General features: G+C 32.4%; 1 long non-coding RNA gene across 1 annotated transcript; it reads right to left on the reverse strand.

The window, feature by feature from the left end:
- Nucleotides 1-23,062: 23,062 nt before the first annotated feature.
- Nucleotides 23,063-25,671, reverse strand: LOC126879875 (uncharacterized). The gene is made up of 2 exons (XR_007696325.1): nucleotides 25,409-25,671; nucleotides 23,063-24,001 (listed from the first exon to the last, which is right to left on the reverse strand). It is a non-coding gene; the product is annotated as an uncharacterized LOC126879875 (long non-coding RNA).
- Nucleotides 25,672-25,951: the final 280 nt, after the last annotated feature.

The following is a 25,951-nucleotide window of genomic DNA, read 5'->3' on the forward strand; positions in this document are numbered from 1 at the left end:
CTACATTACATCTTTCCAACAGCAATAGCAATGCTTTCCTGCAACGCTCTACAGAAAATTCTGCACCAACTAAGTTGTTATTAGTTCAGAAGATTATATGCTACAGTTGATAGACCAAAAATGTATATAGTTCAGAGAAATAAGGAAAAAAAATATCGTGTTGGTGACACAACCCCCTCCAGGCCGAAACTAAATTTTTCGAGTAATATGGTCATCTATAATAATAACCTATACGTTTCCTGCAACCGATTTTAGTGATATACATATTTACAAACAAATGAAGATAAAAAGACGGTAAATTTTCGCTTTTTTCGTCTATTACTAAAAAATTGGGCATTTTAAACAAATTTGAGAGTAATAAACTCATAAACCGTATAAAAAACTTCAATATGGCGTTCGCTGAATATGTCTATCTTGATTGGTTGCTTAGAAAATTGCCAAATAAATCATAAATTTTGAGATTTGATAAATATTCATAACTAATGTAAAAAATTAACTTAGAACCTTATTATTACACGGAATGCTGAGACTTATGGTGCTTAAATGATACCCTAAATTTCAAAGCAATTGGTCAAATAGTTTTAAAGTTATTTAATTTGTTTATCCAAAATTAATTTTTTTTGCAACACTGTAAGTCAGAAAATGATGAAGTTACAGTAATATTTTGGATAGTTTATGAAAGAAGAAAATTCACAGTATTTATTTAATTAAAAAAAAAATTACAAAAAATAATTATAAATATTGCAAAATAATTTTGCAAAAACATGTGAATTAAAAAAATGGGGGGGCTAACTTTGTCCCTAAATGTCCTAGAACAGTTGTTTTTCTTTCTAAATGTGTATAAAAATTCAGTCTTTCTAAATGTAAAAAAATAATTTTTCTACGGGTAACGGTTAACAAGTTATTCTAATTGTTTATAAGTAAGTAAAAAATCGACATGATCTTGCAAAATAATTTTACACTGTTTAAAATTATTTTTTGTCATTTATTTTTAATTAATGTAATAGTATAAATGTTCTTCTTTCATAAACTGTCTGGAGTATTATTGTAACCTCGTAATTTTCTGACTTATAGTGTTGCAAAAAAAATGAATTTGGGAAAAACAAATTAAATAACTTTTAAACTATTTGACAAATTGCTTTGAAATTTAATATATAATTTAAGTACAAGAAGTCTCGGCATTCCGTGTAATAAGAAGATTCTAAGTTAATTTTTACCTAAGTTATGAATATTTATAAAAACTCAAAATTTATGATTTATTTTGCAATTTTCTAAGCAAACAATAAGGATGGACATATTCAGCGAATGCCATATTGAAGTTTTTTATACGATTTATGAGTTTCTTTCTTACTCTCAAATTTGTTTAAAGTGCTTAACTTTTTGGTAATAGACGAACAAAGCGATAATTTACCATTTTTCGATCTTCATTTGTTTATAACTATGTATATCCTCAAAATCGGCTGCAGGAAACATATAGGTTAATATTATAGACGTCCATACTACTCAAAAAATTTGGTTTCGGCCTGGAGGGGGATGTGTCACGAGAAAAGTCTTATTTCTCTGGACTAATAGTGAAACATGTAAAAGCAATAAATACTAAATATTCGGAGAAACAGATCGTGTTTAAAATGTTAATTTACACCAAAATCTAAATTATCAACTTTAAGCACTGCATTAAAAATATAGCAGCTCTGATTACGACCTGAGATGAACTAAATTCTAAGAAAAATAGTGCTTTGAACTGTCACCTTATTTAGGCCTTAACGTGCATTCTTCAGAAAAGGTAATTTTATTGTTGTGATGAAAGGGCGTAAGTATAAGTGTAAGTTCAAGTTTGTGGGGCAATGCAATAATTTGCAATAATTTCGAACGTTTCGTCCTGCAAAACTCTCTCTAAATAATGAAAATTTGAATTACCTACTAACAGACAAGGCAAAAACGGCGGGTTCGTTGGAAAAAATATTCCCATGAGATTTTTTTGCATAATCACATTTGTGAGACACCCCAGAATAAGGTTCAAGAAGTCGCCCACGTGAAAACTGGTCCAAATTTTTGAAGTTATACTTCTTTAGGCGCGATTGAGATTGAGGGTGAATTTATATTGATCTGCGCGCATGCGCACACCGTCAGTATGGTATTAGTCGTTATACGACTGATTGGGTGTTGAAATGATCTGTCAATAATAAATAATTGTTCAATATAAAGGTAAACAAATGTATAATATATTAGTTTTATTGTTGTGAGGACAGAAACAAAAAAGTTTATAATTGTAATGACATTTAAATAGTTTTTAAAAGCAACAGGTACGTAATAATTTTAAATGTATCATAGGTACCTACCTATTTGAACCTACCAAAATTCATAGTATGTAATACTTTTATTTACATAACTTGATTACCATCAAAATTTCTATCAATGTTCACCTAATACATTGTTTTCTTACTCTATGCTTTGTTGTATTTTTTCAATTATAAATCATTTCAATTCAAAATCGAAATAATTTAATTTAATTCAAAAATGTCAAAAGCTTAATCCGTTTAGTTAGTCGATCTTCGCACATAATGACACATTGCCTCCGTGGCGAAGCGTTTAAGGCGAATGAACCCCAATATACCAACCGCGCTGATAGCTGGTTCGAATCCCAATAAAAACTTTTATTTTTTTATTTTTTTTTTATACATTTTATGATTGTAAGTATATTTATTATATAATTTTGTTTTCAGAAAATACGTATTTAGTTAAAAAATTTTCCGACAATTAATGTTCAGAAATCATTTGTGGCATTTTTAATGTGTTTGTGTGTGCTTTATTCTTTTATTATTTTAATTTTTGGCACTGTTTTAATAAAAATGTTTGAGAAGTAGTAAGTATTAATTAGTTTAATATTTAAATAAAATATAAATAAAAAGTATATTAATTTCGTTTAAATCATATAATAGACGTATAACTTCTTACGTGCGTACAAAGTACACACACATTCTTTTAAAAAAAAATTTCTTTTTAATAAAATTGTAAAAATAAATATTTTCGGTACATTTTTTTTAGGTTTTTTGGGCCATTCTGGATAAAAAAGGTCCCTTGTAATTTTTCTCTAAAGTTAATCGTTTTAGAGTTATAAGCAATTTAAAATTTGAAAAACGCGAATATGCCCATTTTTAAGACTTAAGAACTCGGTTAAAAATTATTATTATGAAATTCAGAAAGTGACCAAATCAAAGACTAAAGCCTCCACTACATGATCCTGAAGAAAGTTGTGTCATTAATTTATTACTAAGCTGTTATTTTTAATTATTAATAATGAGCCGTAAGATCGTATTGACGCGGCTGTAAATGGGAGTGCGAGTAAGACATTGGGTGCGTTCGGACGACCACAGCGGCTGGACAGCTGAGCCAGCAGTAGCTGTCAGACGTCACCGCTGGAAGCCAGCCGCTGAGAGATTTACTAAGCTTTCCCTATCACGGCTGGATACAACCACTCAGCCGATTTCTGCTGAATGCCAGCCGCTATGGTCGTCCGAACGCACCCATTGACTGCCGGAATGGCATCTCTCTCGCACTCATCATAGTATCTGGGATAGTAACTGGAATAATTGTACAGTCAGTAGAGATTGTCTCCCATTTGTTAAAGAAGATTTATACCATCCTGCCCTGGATATTGTAATTAAAACTAAATCAAAGCCAAAACTAAGTAATCAGCATTTAACCGAAATTCAGTACAATTATAAAAAATGTGACTTTCTTAGGTTAAGTGTAAGTATTAGAGATGCAAACTGGGATAATGTGATTAGGGAACAGTCAGATGTGAATGTAGCGTTAGATGCATTTTATAATATATGGAACAAGTTAATAGACGATTGTGTACCGAAATTTTGTAAATATGTAAATTTAAAAAAATATCCGGTCTGGTTTACTAAAGAAATTAGAGATTTATTAAAAGAAAAAGATAGATATAAAAAATTAAAGCTTGTTTCCAATTACTATGTAGATAAATATAAGGAATTAAGGAGTAGGGTCAATAAATTGATTAAGTTAGAGGAACGTAAGTATATAAGTAATATTGAAAATAATTTATCTACAGATATTAATTATTTTTGGAATCATGTGAATAGTAAGAAAAAAGATATCTCAAGTTTCAGCAATTACACATTTAAAGGGGAACAAATAACAGAGGAAAAGACTGTAGATGCATTTGCAGACTTCTTTTCATCTGTGTATTCATCAATTAAAGCCTCATATAATCTCAATTTTCCTGAAAATACTGTACATAGTGACAACTTTGTAATAAAATTCATAACCTATGCTGAGTACAACAATGGAGTAAAAAAGATAAAACCTAAGAAAGCAGCTGGGACTGATGGGATTCCGCCGTATATTCTTAAAGCATGTGGTGAATGGTTAGAAAAACCATTGCTTCATATATTTAATTTAATAGTTTCCTATAATAGCTATCCTGTAATATGGAAAACTGGTATTGTAACTCCTATATTCAAAGCAGGTAATAAAATGAATGTAGAAAATTATAGACCGATATCGATAATGTGTGCACCAGCTAAACTATTCGAACAAATTATTTATTCTAGTCTATATCATTATGTCGAAAAGTTTTTAGTATCGCAGCAACATGGTTTTGTAGCCAGTAAATCTATTAGTTCAAACTTATTTATTTACATGAATCGAGCATATGAAACTTTAGAATCAAAGTCCCAATTAGATACTGTATATACAGACTTTCGTAAAGCATTTGATACGGTTGACCATGACGTGTTATTATCAAAATTAAATAAGTTTGGTTTATCAAAGAATTTTATCGAATTAATAAAAAATTATTTGCAAAACAGATCTTTTATAGTTAAACACAATGGAAATACCTCAGGTAAATTTGAAGCTAATTCGGGAGTGCCACAAGGTTCTAATCTGGGGCCTCTTTTATTTGTACTTTTTATTAATGACTTACCATCAGTTTTGAAACATTCAGAATGTCTTCTATTTGCTGACGATTTAAAACTCTACAAACGCATACAAACTGTTAGAGACTCTGTATTATTACAAAAAGATCTAAATAATTTACTTGAATGGAGCTATTGCAACAAGTTATACTTTAATGTGAAAAAATGCTGTATATTTACCGTAACACGTTTAAAAGATCCTATTATATTTGAATATAAAATTAATGAAGAAACTTTACTGCGTTGTACAGAGGTAAAAGATTTAGGCATCACCTATAATAATTTATTATCTTTCGCTGGCCACATAAATAATATCACGAAGTCTGCAAACCGATTACTAGGGTTTATAATTAGACAAACCTTTAATTTTAGAAATATAGCAACTCTTAAAATTGTATACTATACTTTAGTAAGGGCAAAATTAGAATTTGGAGCTCATATTTGGTTTGGTGAGTATCAAACTGCATTAGATACACTGGAAAAAATTCAAAATAAATTTTTAAGATATATTTAGTTTAAAAAATATCACATACGACCAGATTATACTGAAGTTAGAACCACTCGCCTTAGAAATGAGTATAAAATATTATCATTAGAAGACAGACGGAAACTTACAGCTTTAATATTTTTACATAAAATAATTAACAATAAAATTAATTCACCTGAAATTCTAGCTTTGATCAGGTTCAATGTACCATTAAGATTAACTCGCAATAGGGTAATGTTTAATATTCCACTATTATCTACTACCACCAGGGCTCCTCTGGTGACCATGTTTCGACTAGCTAATAACATCAATACTCTAACTGATTTAGATTGGGCAGTCTCACAAAATGTATTTCGGGGAATAGTGTTACGACAAATTATTAGTTTATCGGCATAGGATTAGTAAGTGTAGTCTTATGGATAGTATATAAGAATCGTTTGTATTATCTGATATGTTAGATTTACTACTTATTTTGTTTTTTTTGTTATTTTTATTTTTTATGTTATTGTATATTTATTTTAGAAAAATTATTGTATTTTATCCTTGTAATTAGACCTTACAGGTCTGTTAGGATAATAAATAAATAAATAAATAAATAAATCATTGCCGGCCGCCTAACACGTGCATGGCGCTCATTATTTTTACTTAAAAATAACAGCTTAGTGATAAAATAATTACAAAAATTTCTTCAGGAGCTTGTAGGGCGGGATTTAAACTTTTATTTGATCACTTTCTGACTTTCATAATAATAATTTTTAACCGAGTTATTAAGCCTTAAAAATCGCCATTTTTCGTTTTTTTTTTCAATTTTGTCCAGCATGGTCCAAGAAACCTAAAAAAATGTGTCCGGGCAGAAATTATTGATTTTGCAATTTGACTAAAAAAATTGCAAAAAAAAATTTGGAACACTTTTCACGTGGGCGACTTCTTGAACTTTATTCTGGGATGTCTCACTGACGAATATGATTATGCAAAAAAATCTCATGGGAATATTTTTTCCAACGAACCCGCCGGTCTGGCGTTGACTATAATTGAAGTATTATTTATCAAACTATCAAACGAATCCCTAAATTGTAGCCATTCACTTGATTCACCTAAAAATGTTGGCAAATTAATAGTGGGCAACTTTACTTCTGAATAATTAACGAATTTATTATTATCTAAATTTGCAACGGAGCTTGTATTATCTGTATTGCTATGTGAAATAGTATTATACTTGTGATATTACTTGTGAAACTATGGAATAGAAATCATTTTAGAATATTTCGCGTGTTTTATATTCGCTTTCCAAGTCTTCTTACTCTACAATGTCTACATGTATTAATTTAAAGGCCTCTAGTAGACTCTTTATAAAGTTAAAATCTGAAGTCTCTATGATCAATTGAATCATTTTGGGACATGCATATATGTATACATGTCTAAAAGTTTGTTAAAAAGTCTTTTAAGCCGCCTCGCTTAACATGCAATGTTTTTAAATCTGCCATTTTTATTAAAAGCAGATAAACTACCTGTTGTTAAAAGTACAAATAAAAAGCTGTAAGTATGTATACTATATTTAATAAAATTTTCTAGCTGACAATATAATTTTTTTTCTGATCATTTTACAAAACAATGCATGAGAGCAACATTATATGGGTCTTTCAGGAACATTTACATCCAGTTTGATTTCTTCTTCTTCTAGTGGCAACTCCACTAATGAATGTTGACTGTAACCATTGCAAATTCGCCACTCTCTTCTGCTTTCCTTAAAAGCGTCTGTGTTTGCCAGTCGCGAATGTTTTCAGTCAGGATACTTGTCGTCTACCAGGACCCCATTTTAGTTCGATTTTACACTTCATAATTAGCTGCAACAACTGGCACTTATTATTTCTAAGTATGTGCCCCAAATATGCTATCTTTTGCCTTTTAATTGTGGTAAAAAGTTCTCTGTTTCTTCCCATTCTGTGTAGCACAACTTGGGTCGTAATTCGGTTCATGGTATTTTAAAATTTTGATAAAAAGCCACATCTCAAAATCATCCAGCTTTCTCATTAAGTCAACATTAGCAGTCCATACGACACCATAAAGAAGAATAGAGTGGAGATAACATTTTACCATCCAAGAGCCTTTGGTTACTCAGAAATTTCCTCATTTTTAAAAAGACTGCTCTTAATTGCTCTACTATTGATCGAATTTCTGATTTGGGGTTTAGACCTTTAGACCTAAATATTTCATTTTGTCCACTTGTTCAATATCTTAACAATAACGATAAAATATTTTTTCTATTCTCATGATATAATATATCAATTATGACCAATAGAATCGCGATATGGCTTTCGCGATAAAGGTGACACGCGCAGTGACCAATGGCGAGTCAATACATACGCTTTGACAGTTCTCAATATGTAAACAAACCGTCAAACTGACAAACTACTGAATTTATTTGTGTTACAAAATTAATAAATTTGAATATATTTTTTGTTGTAAATGATCATAGAAAAAAATAGTGTAATGTCCTTTTCATGATCATTTTCAGTGCGTAACAAATGATAGGAAAAAGGGTAAGTCCGTGATAATACACATTTATGACATTTATTCTAACACGACATTTTATTTAAATCTGACAGTTGTCACATTTTATTTTAAATTTGGAATAAAAACAAATCAAATGTGTTTCTTGCATTTATAAAATGGTATTTTCTTTGATTTGTATAGTCTTATAAATTATACAGATTATATTTGTAATATTATTTATCTAATTAAAAAAAATTGTTTTTTTATTATGGCGCCATCTATAGACAACTAGAATAACTAGAATAAATGTTATAAAAATGTCACCGACGAAATGTAATCACCGACGTGCCTTTTTTCTGTCACATACAATTTAATGCGTTAGAAAGAAATCGAAAAACTGTGACGCACTGAAAGATGATCATGAGCAATACTGTATACAACTTGCATTTAATTATCATTATGAAGCTCGTACTCTATACGAAACTCTCCGCATGCGACTCGTTTCGTAACCCTCATACTCGCTTCATAATGGCCATCATTAAATGCTCGTTGCATAATATACTATTAAACATGATTTGTTATTTGAAACATGCCTACTTTTGTACACAATCTTCCAGACTATGCATCAATATTACACTTAGTTTTAATCTTTCGATGGTTGATGGGAAAGATCCGGACGGCAGATAACTTTTAAGAAGGTTTCAAATTTGTTCTTAAAGTGCCAGCGAAATACGTCTTTTACGAGAGAAAGAATAACCTCGTTTTGAGATTATTCTTTATAGTTTCGAGTCCCTAAACTCTTGCGAGATTGATGGATCGTATATAGCTATTCGGTAGTGAGGAAATGTGCTGTTTGGATGCTTTCGAAGTTTGTGATCAAATTGTTTCTCAATGCACCTCGTCATGCCAGACATCTAGTCGCGGACGGAAGGAAAAGCAAACAATTTCTATTTTATAAATTGGGAAATGAAAAATTTGCATTCAGATTGTAACTGTAATAAGCTTTTGAGAAAGTATAACAATAGGAAAAATATGAATCATTGTCAAAAATTCAAGAGGATTTACTACGAAAGGTAGATGTCCTTTCTTTGAACTTTTTCTTCAGTGAAAATAAAGGACATTCGAATATCAGAAGTAATTGCGACTTTCTACTTTAAACAAAGTATAAAAATAATATATGAATAATATGGAATAGAATATTCACACCCCGTCTAACTTGCCATTCTGTGACAAGTGTTTCGCTATTATTAGCTCATCAGACACACCTTGCTTGAAAGACGAAGCAGAGAATCTTCTTTTCGTATACCAGTGGTTAATATACATACAACCATTCAGTCATTCATAGGCTAGTGCCATCTGGATTATACAGTGATGAGCGCGCTAATAACCGGCAAAATAGCGCAAAAGATGGAAAACATAATATTGCGAAACAGAAAGAGATGAAACTAGTGGAGATGGAAATGATCGTTATAAACGTATAAATTAACATTACGTTACATAATTTCCCACCTTTAGACGTATCAGAGAAGTATGACAACTGTCACTGTGACAGTAGAATTTTATAAAATACTCCTGTCACAGACGTCTAAAGGTGGGAAACTATGCAAAGTAATGATCAATTATACGTTTATAACGATAATTTCCACCTCCACTAGTTTCATCTCTTTTTGTTTTGCAATGTATTATGTTTTCCATCTTTTGCGTTATTTTGCCGGTTATTAGCGACCTCATCACTGTATAGAAGCAAATTACAAGCTTGACATTAGTCTGTCCCTTTTCCTTAAGGATACGTCTATGTGTACTTTTCTTCTTCTTCCTCTTTATAAGCAATTCTGCTTGTTCATTGGCGGATTGATACCTCTGTAGAAGGTTGTCACTCCATCTTTTGCGCGGTCGCCGGGTACTTTTTCTACCGATTGGTGATTTATCTCTTGTTATTTTGACCACTCGTGTCTCCTCTATTCTGGTTATGTGGTTATTCCATTGTTGTTTTCTATATAGTGTCCATTCCTTTATTCACTGTACGTTACATTATCTTTTAATGTCTTCTCTCTTTTTCGATCTACCAGAGTATTTCCTGTAACTCTTCTCATTACTCTCATCTCTGCCGTTCCCAGCAGTCTTTGCATTGTGGCTGTATCGAGTCTTGTTTATAATATCCATATGTTATTATTGATCTGCAATTTTGTTTGGTGGATAGAGTAGCTCGACAGAACTGTTGCCTCTACCAAGTCCTGGCAAAGAAGAAGGGCACCCTTTACATCCAGGTTAGCACCCTACTGATAGACTTTGAAACCATACAGCTCATAGAAACTGGATTATGCCTCAGAACAGGAATGTTTTCATTACGACGACCAACGCGATTAAGAGGACAACAAATGTGTACTTTTATCCATCAAAACTCACTGACATAAAGATCCTGGTTATGGAGGTGTGGCAAAATTATTTGGGTCTAAAAGCTTCCAAAAGCGATGCAAACTTCTGAGCACTTGTTTACACAAAGGGCTCTACTAAAACGTAATTGATTGCTCTCATAATATAACAACAATGCACAATATGTATTTGCCAGATTGGAGAGCACGTGGAGTGAATGTACATATCTCTCTCTCTTGTCGTTTCCCCAGTACTGAGGATCGTGATTTCTTTTAATATTCCTAACAATGTTTCTCCATTGGTCTCTATCTTCAGCTGCTCTAAGAGCTTCGCAGAGTGAGTTTCCAGCTGAATGCTTTATTTGGTCAGACCATCTAGTTGGTGATCGTCCTCTTGATCTTCTCCCCGGAATGGGAAGTGAAATCTTGACGAATTCGTGAGAACTACCAAACAGAGATGTTGTTTGGTCAACGCCTTGATTTACTCTTTATCGTTGACGGATGTGTTGAGACGCAACAGAGATGTTGCCTTGACTTCTTCTTACTTCACACTTTATCCTTGAAGGATCGTTTGAGAAGCAGATTTACACTTTTACGTGGAGTACGGCAACAAAGCGGAGGCGCAATAGGTGTTGCGTCGACCTCATCTGCAATACACTAAGGGTAAAAGGGTGCCTGGTATATTGTGAAGTATTTATTAAACACATGTCTTTTTAGATACCTACACATTAAAACTAAACACTCTTGTTCTTTGTATATTTTCACTGTTGGCAATGTTGCAGTCAAAGAATTAGTTAAAAAAATATTTTTATTAGTTTTTATGTTCGAAAAATTATTTGAATAAGGGGGTGCAGCTGTTTGAGTCTTTTTGAAAAATGGCACTGTTGCCATTTATATATTTATATGTTTTATCACATTGGCAAATTTTGTCAAAAAGGAGGAGTTACATATCTATTACTAAATTAAAAATATTTTTGAATAGTTTTAAATGTTCGAACTGCTTTATTTGAACAATTTTCTTAAACCCTTAATTTTAAATGCTTGAAGGACCTTAGTTCAATTACTTTAATAGTTCTTATCATAGATCATCGTTTGCACAAGGAAACAAAGTAATTTATCTCTTTTTGAAAGCTTGCCGTTCTAGAACTCCTATTCAAATAAATTAATATTAAGGTGGATGGTAAATGTAAACTCATCTCCCAAACCGGAAACCCGTAAGCATCGACTAGAAGGCTCCGGATTCAATATGGCGGAATCGGCACCGTAGAATTCAATTCTTCCTTGCAAATATTTGCATCGTTTGTACTCAATTAGTCAGAATGGTGGTTACCACATCCCTGAGCAAATAGAAATTCCCGAAATGGAACTTTCTGCTTACCGTCGACATTCAACCGACTGACGACGCGAAGTTATTATCGTTCAGTATTTTCATCTTGTCGCTACGAGTACGAGTTGTCTCATCTGAGATATGATGTATGGAGTGAGCGCAAATGGATATCAGTTAGCACAGACAGTTCAGGTGGATTCTTAGCAAATTCTGGAAAGTTTCAAATTATGTAGGAAGCTTATAGGTAGAATACAGGATTTTCCAAGAATTTCCAATATTTGAGAATAAACTTTTTTGGAAATTTTTGTGGAAAGACATAGAAACAAGTGTACAGTAAATTATAAACCCTTACATTATAATATATGTACCTTAAAATGTATATAACGATTTAATCATAAGTAGGTCTCTCAACGAGGTGTTGATTCTTTAATTATAAACAACGTGAAGGTTAGTAGTGTAATTAATTAATGTAATTTGTTTGTGTAACCTTGCAGTAGAAAGCAATTCTCACGTATACCATAATTACAAAGTTCGATAGAAAAGAAAGATATAAAAGAAAAAGAGATTTTACGAAGGGGATCCAGATTTAGCCATACGGCTCACACTCCATCTAAGGGGAAAATTGACTCATCCCAGATACCTACGGTATCAAAAGGATTGAGCTTTGGTGGGACTCTTTCCGTGTTATCGAGCCCTAGGTGACTTGGTATGCAGGTGTATCTCCCAAAAATTTTCGTACCCATCTGGCCGTTGCGAGTGGTACATCTTTCTGCATGGTCTTGTAAATATGTTGATTTAGACCCAGCTTTTTTATGCTTTCGAGGAGGTTCTTCGGAACGACTCCAGTGGTAGACATAATAATAGGTATCATCTGGGTACTTTGCATTCTCCATTGTCTTCGTATTTGAATTTCGAGATCTCTGTACTTGGCGATCTTTTCAGTAAATTTACTACGTAGATTATTGTTGTTAGGTATCGCCATATTAGTTAGTGTTGTTTGTCTTGTTAATTTATTAACTAGTACGAGATCTGGTCTATTATGTGCCACTGTTTGGTCTGTGAGCACAGTACGGTCCCAGTATAGCTTGTAGTTGCCATCCTCAAGCATACTCTCAGGGACGTATTGGGGAGATGTTCCGTTTGGAGAAGTCCCAGTTCGATAGCTATCTCTGGATGAATGATCTTTCCAACTGAGTCATGCCGTTCCTTGTATTCAGTTGCAGCAAATGCCTGGCAGCCCCCAGTAATATGTTGGATTAAGAAGGGGATTATTATTATAATCATTATTGTTCGAGATGGGTGTCTGAACGACATCACCCGAAGCAACACCTCCTACGTCATACGATCATGGACGTGTATTTTTATAAATAAAAGTATAGTGTAGAATCAGTGTTTTCCCGAGTTCGAGAATTGGCCCTTCCGTCCCTTAAGGACCAATACGACATAAGACTAACGAAGACACAATTCGCATTCAATGCGTTAAATAAAATCTGACAAACCAGTAAAATATCAGAAGAAACAAAAACCAATGTATTCAATGCCTACGTCAAAAGCAGAAACTCTACGGAACAGAAACTTGGAAGCAGGACGAAAGCACAACAAAGAGGCTACATACTTTTATAGGTAGGTCTTTAATACCTTAAAAAATATCTCAAAAATTTACTGGTCTAACAAAATAATTCATGTAGAATTATGTAAAGGCACAAAACAAACCAATATAATAACAACAAATAAGTAGAAGAAATGAAAATGGACTGTCCATACGTTATGGAAAAATCCTAATAATATCTCAAGACAAGCACTAGAATATCATCCTAAGAGGACAAGAAAGAGAACAAGGCGCGATAATACTTGGATACAAGCAGTGACCAGAGAACACAACCAAATTGGCTAAAGATAGGGGGAAGTGAAAAGCAAAGCAAGAAAAAGAGGAGAATGGAAGAAACTGGTACGCAGATTAATCATAGAATAAACACAAATAAGGTGCTCTGGGCTGGTCACCAGCCATCTTACACCACTGGCCAAGAAAAGAAGATGCGCCCAATACTTTACTAGGAGTAATGGTCCAAGAGAGGGTCAAAATGGTGGTTACCACATACCTGATCAAATAGAAAATCCCGAAATGGAACTTTCTGCTTACCGTCGACATTCAACCGACTGACGACGCGAAGTTATTATCGTTCAGTATTTTCATCTTGTCGCTACGAGTTGTCTCATCTGAGATATGATGTATGGAGTGAGCGTAAATGGATATCAGTTAGCACAGACAGTTCAGGTGGATTCTTAGTGAATTCTGGAAAATTTCAAATTATGTAGGAAACTTATAGGTGTAATACAGGGGATTCCAAGGATTTCCAATATTTGAGATTAAATTTTTTTGGAAATTTTTGTGGAAAGACATAGAAACAAGTGTACAGTAAAGGGATAAACCCTTACATTATAATATATGTATCTTAAAATGTATATTATTATTTAATCATAAGTAGGTCTCTTAAGGCGGTGTTGATTCTTTAATTATAAACAATGTGAAGGTTAGTAGTGTAATTAATTAATGTAATTTGTGTAACCTTGCAGTAGAAAGCAATTCTCACGTATACCATAATTACAAAGTTCGATAGTCATACAATCATGGACGTGTGTTTCTATAAATAAAAGTATATTGTAGAATCAGTGTTTTCCCGAGTTCGATAACTGGCCCTTCCGTCCGTTAAGGACCAATACGACATAAGACTAACAAAGGCACAATTCTCATTCAATGCGTTAAATAAAATCTGGCAAACCAGTAAAATATCAGAAGAAACAAAAATCAATATATTCAATGCCTATGTTAAAATCAGAAACTCTACGGAACAGAAACTTGGAAGCATGACGAAAGCACAACAAAGAGGTCACATACTTTTATAGGTAGGTCTTTAATACCTTAAAAAATATTCCAAAAATTTACTGGTCTAACAAAATAATTCATGTAGAATTATGGAAAAGTACAAAACAAACCAATATAATAACAACAAATAAGTAGAAGAAATGGAAATAGACTGTCCATACGTTATGGAAAGATCCTAATAATATCTCAAGACAAGTACTAGAATATCATCCTGAGTGGACAAGAAAGAGAGCAAGGCGCGATAATACTTGGATAAAAGCAGTAACCAGAGAACACAACCGAATCGGCTAAAGATAGGGGAAAGTGAAAAGCAAAGCAAGAAACAGAGGAGAATCGAAAGAACTGGTACGCAGATTAATCATAGAATAAACACAAAGAAGGTGCGCTGAGCTGGTCACCAGCCGTCTTACACCACTGGCCAAGAAACGAAGATGCGCCCAATACTCCACTAGGAGTAATGGTTCAAGAGACGGTCAAAATGGTGATTACCATATCCCTGATCAAATAGAAAGTCCCGAAATGGAACTTTTTGCTTATCGTCGACATTCAACCGACTGACGACGCGAAGTTATTATCGTTCAGTATTTTTATCTTGTCGCTACGAGTTGTCTCATCTGAGATATGATGTATGGAGTGAGCGTAAATGGATATCAGTTAGCACAGATAGTTCAGGTGGATTCTTAGTGAATTCTGGAAAGTTTCAAATTATGTAGGAAGCTTATAGGTGTAATACAGGGTTTTCCAAGAATTTACAATATTTGAGATTAAATTTTTTTGGAAATTTTTCTGGAAAGCCATAGAAACAAGTGTACAGTAAAGGGATAAACCCTTACATTATAATATATGTATCTTAAAATCTATATAATTATTTAATCATCAGTAGGTCTCTTCAGGAGGTGTTGATTCTTTAATTATAAACAATGTGAAGGTTAGTAGTGTAATTAATTAATGTAATTTGTTTGTGTAACCTTGCAGTATAAAGCAATTCTCACGTATACCATAATTACAAAGTTCCATAGGAAAGAAAGATATAAAAGACGAGGATATTTTAAGAAGGGGATATTATAATCATTATTGTTCGAGATAGGTGTCTGAACGACATCACGCGAAGCAACATCTCCTAAGTCATACCATCATGGACGTGTATTTTTATAAATAAAAGTATAGTGTAGAATCAGTGTTTTCCCGAGTTCAAGAATTAGCCCTTCCGTCCCTTAAGGGCCAATACGACATAAGACTAACGAAGGCACAATTCGCATTCAATGCGTTAAATAAAATCTGGCAAACCAGAAAATATCAGAAGAAACACAAATCAATGTATTCAATGCCTATGTCAAAAGCAGAAATGGAACAGAAACTTGGAACCAGGACGAAAGCACAACAAAGATGCCACATACTTTTATAGGTAGGTCTTTAATACCTTAAGGGCCGATTGTTCAATTGGAGATTATCTTCAGATTAAAAATAATCTTTAATTAAATTTAATATTGCATTGTTCAATGCGAGTTTAAAACTTAACCATCTGTTAACCAGAGACTATCTTAATCGCCCAAAAACGAAGGATTAACGGTGTTGTTATTGCTACTTTGCAGTCATATATAAGATTTGCACTAATAATCCATTATAATTTCGTATCTATAATAATTATGGCTATTGCTAATAATGGTGTCTTTGATTTTGATTATGGAAACATCACAGAGGACGAAGATTTCTTAGCTGTTGTTAATATAATTTTTCCTCTACGAAAAAATCTCGTTTTTTGAGTAAGAGAAAACCATTTTGATAATGGTCAGATGATGAGTTTTTGATTACATTCCCTTTACCAAAGGAAACAGTTTTTATGCTTGTTGATCGTATAAGAGACAGGATAGCTCATCCTACCAATAGGTAAGCTTTTTATAATATTATGTAGTTAATTAAAAAAATATATATTAAACCACTTTTAGGAATCACTCAGTTATGCCAGAGACAATGGTTTTGCTTACTATGCGATTTTATGCATCAGGAAGCATGATGATTACCGTAGCAGACTTTTATGGTATCGACAAATCTACAGCTTGTAGAATAATCCATGGAGTGTCAGACGCAATTGCTAATTTGTATAAAGTATTTATAAAAATGCCTAGTACTGAAGAGGAAATTAATTCGAAGATCTTTGAATTTTATCAGTTAAGTCGATTTCCACAATGTATAGGAACTATAGACTGTACACACATTAAGATTCAGTCACCAGGCGGAAATGATGCAGAGATATTTCGAAACCGTAAAGGGTTCTTTTCTTTTAATGTCCAGGTTCTCTGTGATGCACATTTGAAGATACAGGATATTGTGTGTCGTTGACCAGGATCTAGTCATGACTCCACAATATTTAATATCAGCAGACTTAAATATAATTTTGAAGCTGGCCTGTACAGAAACTCGTTAATCGTTGGAGACAGCGGATACCCAATTAAAAATATTTAATAACCCCTTTAACTCAACCAAGAACTCCGGCAGAACATTTATTTAACGAGTCACAAATAAGGACACGAAATCCCATAGAAAAATTTTTTGGAAAGAGACGTATATGTATGGCAGAGACGATTTCCTATCTTGGATTTAGGGTTACGTGTAAAAATAAATAAAATAGAAGCAATTATTGTTGCCACAGCAATTCTTCATAACATTGCAAAAGAAACTAATGTTCCTGAGCCACATGTACCAGATGACTTAAGAGAAATTATTGAAGAAGATTTGGCAGCAAATTTAAATGCAAATAATAATGTACATTTTGAACAAAATGACAGACTAAACAATAACAAACGTATACAGAAGTAAAAACTTCAAATTTTATTTTGGTATAAAATCGTTTATTTAAAAACTATCTAAAAGTCATCCACATGGATTGCAAAACGTTTTCGTTCTGAACAGAACATCTTCAGTGCCTGGAATGAAGTATTTCCACGTTAGATTAAGGCAAAAAGGTTAAAATTGTGACTGTTAATGAGAAAAATATGTGGAGAATACTTACATTCCGCAAAGTAGTTGTAACTAGCACACCAATGAAGGTGGTAACTTCCTAATATGTGGCTTACATTATAAATTTTAATGAAATATTTTGACTACTAGTCGATGTTAAAAAATTAAATTATGTATGTGCCTAAAGAGCAACATGCTTCCCTGCTCGAAAAAACTAGGTACTTGCTATTTCAATTAGCACAGACCAACTGATATGAAAGGAAAAGGAATGACAAAGAGTGACATGACAAGACAAGGTAAAGTCAATTTTTGGTTACGAACTTCAAAAAGTGTAGTTTTAATTTTTGGATTTTAATTAAAATGTCAAGGTAGTTAATATCTGATTGAAAATATAATTAAAACTGTTTAAAAAATATGTTGAGAATCTATTGTAAAGTCTAATTTAGCAACCCTCTAATCCAGAAAAACTTTTGGTTTGTTGGAAATAACATTGGTATATTTCATGGTTAGAAGCGTGACGTCATCGATTGTACAATTTAAAGGTGAAAGTTTAATTTAATATAATAGAATGAGATATATACTATATGTAAACAATAAATGATCTGAAGTGGAGAGATTGGATGGTAAATAAAGCAGATTTTAATTTTAAATGTTATAGATATATGTACTGTTGGTTGCCTAACATGATGAGGAATGTTTAAATTTGGCTGTATACTGTTGTAATGATGATTCTGTCTGTTAAAATTGTAAAGGAAATTGTGGAAAAATGAAAGTTAAAATAACTAAAAGAATACAGATCAGGAGTAGATGACAATATTAAAGAAATAATTGTAAACAATGGAATTAATAAAATAGGTAATGAATTAGTAATGAAAAGGAAAATAAATATGTGACAGCAAAATCTAATTACAATTTATGTTGTTTAGGATGGAATAAAATAATTCAAGGAAAAATACCATGAAGGCTTCCAGCAGCAGTGGTTAATGTGTGGGTGAATAATGGAATGATATCTAACTAATATAGGTTAAATTATGTGTTAGTGTATATTAGTTCCATTATTCACCCACACATTAACCACTGCTGCTGGAAGCCTCCATGATATTTTTCCTTGAATTATTTTATTCCATCCTAAACAACATAAATTGTAATTAGGTTTTGCTGTCACATATTTATTTTCCTTTTCGTTACTAATTCATTACCTATTTTATTAATTCCATTGTTTACAATTATTTCTTTAATATTTTCATCTACTTCTGATCTGTATTCTTTTAGTTATTTTAACTTTAATTTTTCGACAATTTCCTTTACAATTTTAACAGACAGAATCATCATTACAACAGTATACAGCCAAATTTAAACATTCCTCATCATGTTAGGCAACCAACAGTACATATATCTATAACATTTAAAATTAAAATCTGCTTTATTAAAGAGTTGCCAAATTAGACTTTACAATAGATTCTCAACATATTTTTTAAACAGTTTTAATTATATTTTCAATCAGTTATTAACTACCTTTACATTTTAATTAAAATCCAAAAATTAAAACTACACTTTTTGAAGTTCGTAACCAAAAATTGACTTTACCTTGTCTTGTCATGTCACTCTGTGTCATTCCTTTTCCTTTCATATCAGTTGGTCTGTGCTAATTGAAATGGCAAGTACCTAGTTTTTTCGAGCAGGGAAGCATGCTGCTCTTTAGGCACATACATAATTTAATCTTTTAACATCGACTAGTAGTCACGATATTTCATTAAAATTTATAAAGTAAGCCATATATTAGGACGTTACCACCTTCATTGTTGTGCTAGTTACAACTACTTTGCGGAATGTAAGTATTCTCCACATATTTTTCTCATTAACAGTCACAATTTTAACCTTTTTGCCTTAATCTAACGTGGAAATACTTCATTCCAGGCACTGAAGATGTTCTGTTCAGAACGAAAAAGTTTTGCAATCCATGTGGATGACTTTTAGATAGTTTTTAAATAAACGATTTTATACCAAAATACAATTTGAAGTTATTACTTCTGTATAGGTTTTTTAAACTATGGTATACAGCCAACTATTGGGATTTTCCCATTGATTTTAAACAATAACACTTATAGATTATCAGTAGTAATTGCGCAAGAGCTCTAAAATTATCGAATTTTTCCCGAGTGACACTTTGACAGTTTTAATTTCACGACCCGAAGGGGAGTCCACGAGGGAAATTATGTCAAAGTTCCACGAGGGCAAAAATTCGATAATAATTTTAGAGATCGAGTGCAATTTGTTGCGATTATATCATGAATAAAACTGTTCAAAACTGTAATTTATTTATATAAGTACAAATTAGTACACAGTTTTTATAAATATTTGACGGTTGAAAGTCATCACTTTTATAATTTTTAAAACATTAATTGTCATTAATGTCACTGAATGTATTTTTTCGTAGCAACGAAGGGCATCTGACGTCTCATTTTTTATTATTAATTTGTTTCATTTTCCTAGTGATGTTTTCATATAACAGTTGTTGTATTGGTTTAGATGTTTTATTAAATATTTGCAAATTTTATTGTATTTTTTATTATATTACATTTAAAAAATGAACATTAAATATCCTAAATTAACATTTACCATTTAAACATTTTTTTCTTGACCGCTAAGTAGTCTTTTCTCTTTAATTTCCCATTCTTCCCTTTGAATCGCCATATATATAAATCATGCTTTTCTTGCATATGCTGCAGTTTTAGTTAGTGCTCTTCAAGAAAACTTTCTTTTTGCAGTTCCACTAAATCGGCTTTGGCTAAGGCCCAGGTTGAAATTTTTTTTTAATATTTTTATCATCGTTTTTTAATTTAAACCCTAAGAACTTTGGCGTTTTGAGCTTTGCAGCATTATATAGATCTACAAAAGTGTACTGAAACCCATCTGGACTTATGGCATCCAAATCTGGGGAACTACCAGTGAAACAAATTTACTCAGGATACAGCGCTTTCAATCAAAAGTTCTAAGGCAACTGTGCCAAGCTCCTTGGTACATTTCCAACGATAATATACATAGGGATCTCCAAGTCCAAACCGTCAAAGAAGAAATTGTTTCTCTGTGCTCCAAGTACCACAATAGACTACAGGTTTACCCAAACATATTGGTCACCAATCTCCTGACACCCCTACAGAACAGAAGACTAAAAAGAACAGACACTCTTGACCTCAACACTAACTAATCATTCCCACTTATTAATTACTATTGTATTACTATTCAAATTAATCCAATTAATTTATTAATAACTGTACTAATTCAATCATTATTGTACTCTTTTAGGTATTCACCACTGGGTGAATACTGAATGTGTCACATTCTTGAAACTTATATGTATTGTTTATTATTTTTTTATAAAATAGATTGCAATAAATTTGATGTCAAAAAAAATTATATAGGTATTTTGACCAATTAATTGAACTGGTGGTGGGAGTTTCTGGCATTAAAGTACTCTTCACTGACTCATTCGTGCTATTTTCACAACTTTCTTCAGAATTTACTGTGGGTTCAGTTTCTAAAAAAAATTATATACATATAATATTGCCCAAAATTTAAAATATATTGTACGGTAACTACTTTGAAGCTGAGTTTTTTCAGTGAAATTAATCAAAATATTAGTTTATGTAATATTATTTGTATTACCACCAACATATTCTATAATGAATTCTTCTTGAATATGTTCTTCTGTGGCAACATCATTAGCAAGATTGTGTTTGTCTGAGTCGGCGTCATAGTTCGAAACAAATCCAGTTACAGTATCTCTTAACATTTCCTCCTCAAATAACTTTTTTCTTCTGCATATTTTTTCTAGCATTTTTTTTTCATATTGTTATATTTTGTTCTTAAACATAAACTTGTTTTTGAACAGCCCATTACACATTTGGACTTGTTTTACAAATAAAACAAGTCCAAATTACTTATCCGTAACTGATAAAATTAGTTTAAAGGTTTGTTTAAAGGTAAAAAAAGGTTTAAAATTGAATTTAGGCAGTTCGTATTTTCAAAAATAATATTTTTGATTTGTGTTTTTAAACCTTCAAAATCGTAATTTTTCGTTTTCTTTTTTCAGTTTTAAATTGTTTATAACTCGAAAATGATTAACTTTAGAGAAAAATTGTTCTCAGTGATCCAAAGAACCTAAAATAATATCTACCCGGGCCGAAAAATTTGATTTTTATAATTTGTATGAATTTTTTCTTAAAATAAATTTAGAAATAATTCCAGAATTATGGCATTTAAGTATAGGGAATACAACATGAAAAATAATCAGTATTTCTTAAGGACTTTCTTAAGGAAACACCACCACAATATCGGCCGCATCACAAAACCCTTAAACTCCAAAATTTATATAACCCGTACTAGCCGTTTCCGAGATAATGGAGGGTTTCCATACATAAAACTCACTCTGTATATCTACAGTGGTAAAGATCTAAAAATCCACCTTTGAACATATTTATCTCTTACTGAGTTTTGCATATTCATTTATAATTTATTACTCTACCCTCATTTGAAAACGTCTCTGGTGCCAGAAACCCAAACTATCCAAGATGGGAAGGCCGATAAGGAAATAAATATTTGTTATATCGAATAATAGAAATTGCTTTAACCCGAACGGACGTGGAAAACTCCCGTGACAAATTATATCTCGTTTAAGCAACGAGAACCACAAATTGCCGAGATAAGATTTTTTGCCTTGGCTGAAAATAAAGAGGAGGAAAGCGCGCCTTCATCCCAGGACCCATCCTGCCAGCCGCCTTCGAAAGTGAATCAATCTTTGACAAATAACATGAAGAACTGACGTAAAATAGATATGTCATATACATAATTGATGATTTGGCAGGATCCGCTGGGTGGTAGTATTCAAATATCGGCTGGAAAGAGAAAGCAGACAGGGCCCTACTGGCCGATTGGGTTAATAAGCGAATTTTAGTTGGAATGATGAAATTCTGGAATAGAAACCTAACTTTCCAAATAGTATACATGGTCATAAAGTTGTAACAAAAATAAGAAAACTTCTGTTGGAGTGAAAGTAAAAAGCAAGATATACTCCAACAGAAGTAAGGAAAAAAAGGAAAGAAAAGAACTGGTATAAAAATGAAGAGAGAGTGGGGTGTGTGTAAAGAAAGGGTGAAGTGGCTTCTACGTTGAGAAGCCGCAATAGGAAAAATACTACTAAAGTGCAGTAGTACTGAAGAAAGGGGGATTAGAAGGGATATAAGTAGAAGTGGGAAGAGACAGAGGCAAACTGAATAGAGTTGGCTAGCAAGAGATGCAAGAAAACCACTTGACACTCAAGGATGGATACGGCTCGTTTGCATGCCTGTCGAAGAACAGTAGCTCTATGTAGATAGTAATGATGACTAAAAGATGACTAATAAAATAATAATAATGTACTGAAGAGGAATGAAGATGAATAATTTCTAAAGACGAACAAGATAAATAAATCTAACAAATCATGGGCGCCATGAAAATGATCTTCGATCATTTTCCCAGGTATCTTATACTGCTGTCAAATATTAAATATATCAAACCTGTAATAATGAACATAAAGGAATAATAAAATAATTGATATACAAAATAAATACATATTTATTAAAAATAACTACTAGATTTTTGACAATCTCTGAGTTACACAAAGTGTATATCATGTGACTCTAAAATGACATAAGTTATACAAAAAGTTATCTCTAAGATAACAACAATAATGTTATCTGTTACAAAATTACAGGTATAAGTACCTCTCACTAACATATAGGGTACAAAATTACATAAGTCTTCTACCAAATGGTTATAGTACGCCTGCTACGTACAACTAAAGGAAACTGACAAAGATGAAAATACTACAAATAAATAGGCCCAAGCCTCACTAAGGGAAAATACAATAATGAATAAATAAAGTTAAATATACAATTGACTAAAGCAGAAATGAAGTTGAGATAAATACCGACGATGACCTAAATTAACCGAACAAATGGAATAAAGCGAATAACAGTAAAATATTTGGGAAACAAGCTAGTAATATTACAAAATAAATTTACCCGAATTACATAAACCAATAATAAAGTATTAAAAACCTAATTTTCTCTAGGCTTATTCCTGTGCACAAGAAGTTACCGTAGATACAAAGTTTGGGAACCAAATACCATAGTATACAAATATGTCATATAAAAACAAAGGTACGCTAAATCTGAAAAAAATAATTAATAAACATAATGTATCAAATAAATGTCTGATATATAAAAACCATAGTTACTTAAAACACAACACTAAATGTTCCCAAACGACTCCTAAAGAGGTTGCTGCTGCATCCTCAGAAATGAGCATCAAGATGATGCGGTCCCATGCCCTCCGTAGGCCCAGGTGGCAGGACGAAAAGGAGCTGGAATACTCCCAAAAAGCTTGTTCCCAAAAATGACTTACTCCCAATGTTGACTTGACTGTGGCTGTGGTGGTTTCCCTAGGTGGTCAAAGAAGGGGCTATGACTTCATCTTATGGTTTCTCCCAAATGGCTAAAAACATTCCCAGTTTTATTTCCCATTTTAGACATTAGCAAAAAGTAAAGGGAAGAAGAAATAATTGAGGAAACTTTTTAGAAGCATTAACATAGAAAAACCGATCATTAAAATGGAACAAAAACTAATCTCAGGTAACCTTGAACTATTTTGAGTGTGAAAACATGAACAAATAATGATGAATGTGAAATTTGAATATGATTTATCTGAGGGAATATCTGTAAAAATATATAGAATTTATAAAAATATTGGATGTTCAATAAATTTAAAACCTACAGAGAAATGATAATTATTTCCAATATTAATTGAGAATTGCATATGTTTGGTTATGTCTAACCAAAAAATATATTAACCTTCGGAGTACGAAGACTGGGTCAAGCGTGACCCGAAACTCACTTATTTCTTAATATTTTATGAAATAATTTTTTTACAAATCCGATTGATCGTAAGTTCTCCTTATTTGTTTCAATCTATTTTTTCGTATATAATTCGTGAACATGCGAATTACAGTTTTTCCTCTACGTAACATCTATGATGCCGGGTCAGTCCTGACCCGGTCTTCGGATTTCGAAGAATATTTTCAATATGTTTGTAGGTACACGTAAATCGCAGCCGTCTCTGTTTACGGGTATACGTACAGTGGAACTCCGATAAGTCGGCCTCCGATAACCCGGAAGTCCGGCTAACCCGAACCGATTTTCATCAGACAAAACAAACATTTTTTCACTTTGACCAAGTTTTTTACCAAGAAATAAACAATACTGTATACAACTGTACGTAATTTAGATGTATTGTGCATATTTTATGTATTTCATGTTTTTGCAATTATAATGGAGATTATGTGTAAGTATACCGTGTTTTATTAATTTTTACCATATTCTCCGGATAACTCGGATTTTCGATAACTCGGATCGGCCGCAGTCTCGATTAATCCGGCTTATCGAGGTTCCACTGTATTCAAATGTATTGCCGGAGCAAATTTACCTGTGCCCGTTTTCTGTAAGGTATTAAAATCTGGCCGCCGCGCCGGAGCGAACTAGTATATTATGCCCATGGGTAACCATCTTAAAAAATTTAAATACAATAATTTAGGATTTTGTTTGTATTTGTTGAATTAAAGATACTGTTTAATAATACTGACTATTTAAAACATCCTTATAAATAAAATGAGAATGGGTCACGCTTGACCCATCATCGTAATCTAAGTAAGTCAAATAATCTCCGTACTCCGAAGGTTAATATATAATTTTCCTTGAATGAATATTTAATAATCGAAATAATCTACATAAAATCCAAATAATGAGTTGACTAAGAAATTTAAGAATGAACCTAATATATCAAATGTTCCATCACAAAAAAACCAGGCTATATAAAAAAATTATTATGAAAAACTAAATATTTTACCGGGTTGATTCTTATCCAGATTCCATGCGGTGTTGAGTTACACATATGTTTCCATACTCCAGGCTCCAGATAGCTTTTCACTTGGAAATTAACAAAAATGATTTAAATAGTTGAAATTATCAACCCGCCATTGGTATAACCGATTCGAACCACAGCTCACAGTCAAGTAAAGAGCATTCCTCTCTCATTCAGCGAGGAAGACGTCAAACTCTCACGGAACACGAATTAAATGACAAGGAACGGTTCAACTATGTTCCGTACAGTGTGACGTCACATGAGGTCCTTTACGAGAAATTAAAGAATTTAAATGGGAGGTCAAAAGAAAATAATTTTAAAAATAATTAAAGCGCTAAAAATGATATTATAACGGGTGGACCGTTACAAAGTCCCAAATATTCAAATGAATCGCCAAATGCTTATAAATATGGCAATATACCCAAACATACAAGGTTAAACCAAACATAATCATGAATGATAATGGACGTCCATAAAATAAAGCTATAGCTTCATTAGTACATTAGTACAAAATAGAGCCTTTGCAAA

This window comes from Diabrotica virgifera, chromosome 2, assembly GCF_917563875.1.
Source record: "Diabrotica virgifera virgifera chromosome 2, PGI_DIABVI_V3a".
NCBI lineage: Eukaryota > Metazoa > Arthropoda > Insecta > Coleoptera > Chrysomelidae > Diabrotica > Diabrotica virgifera.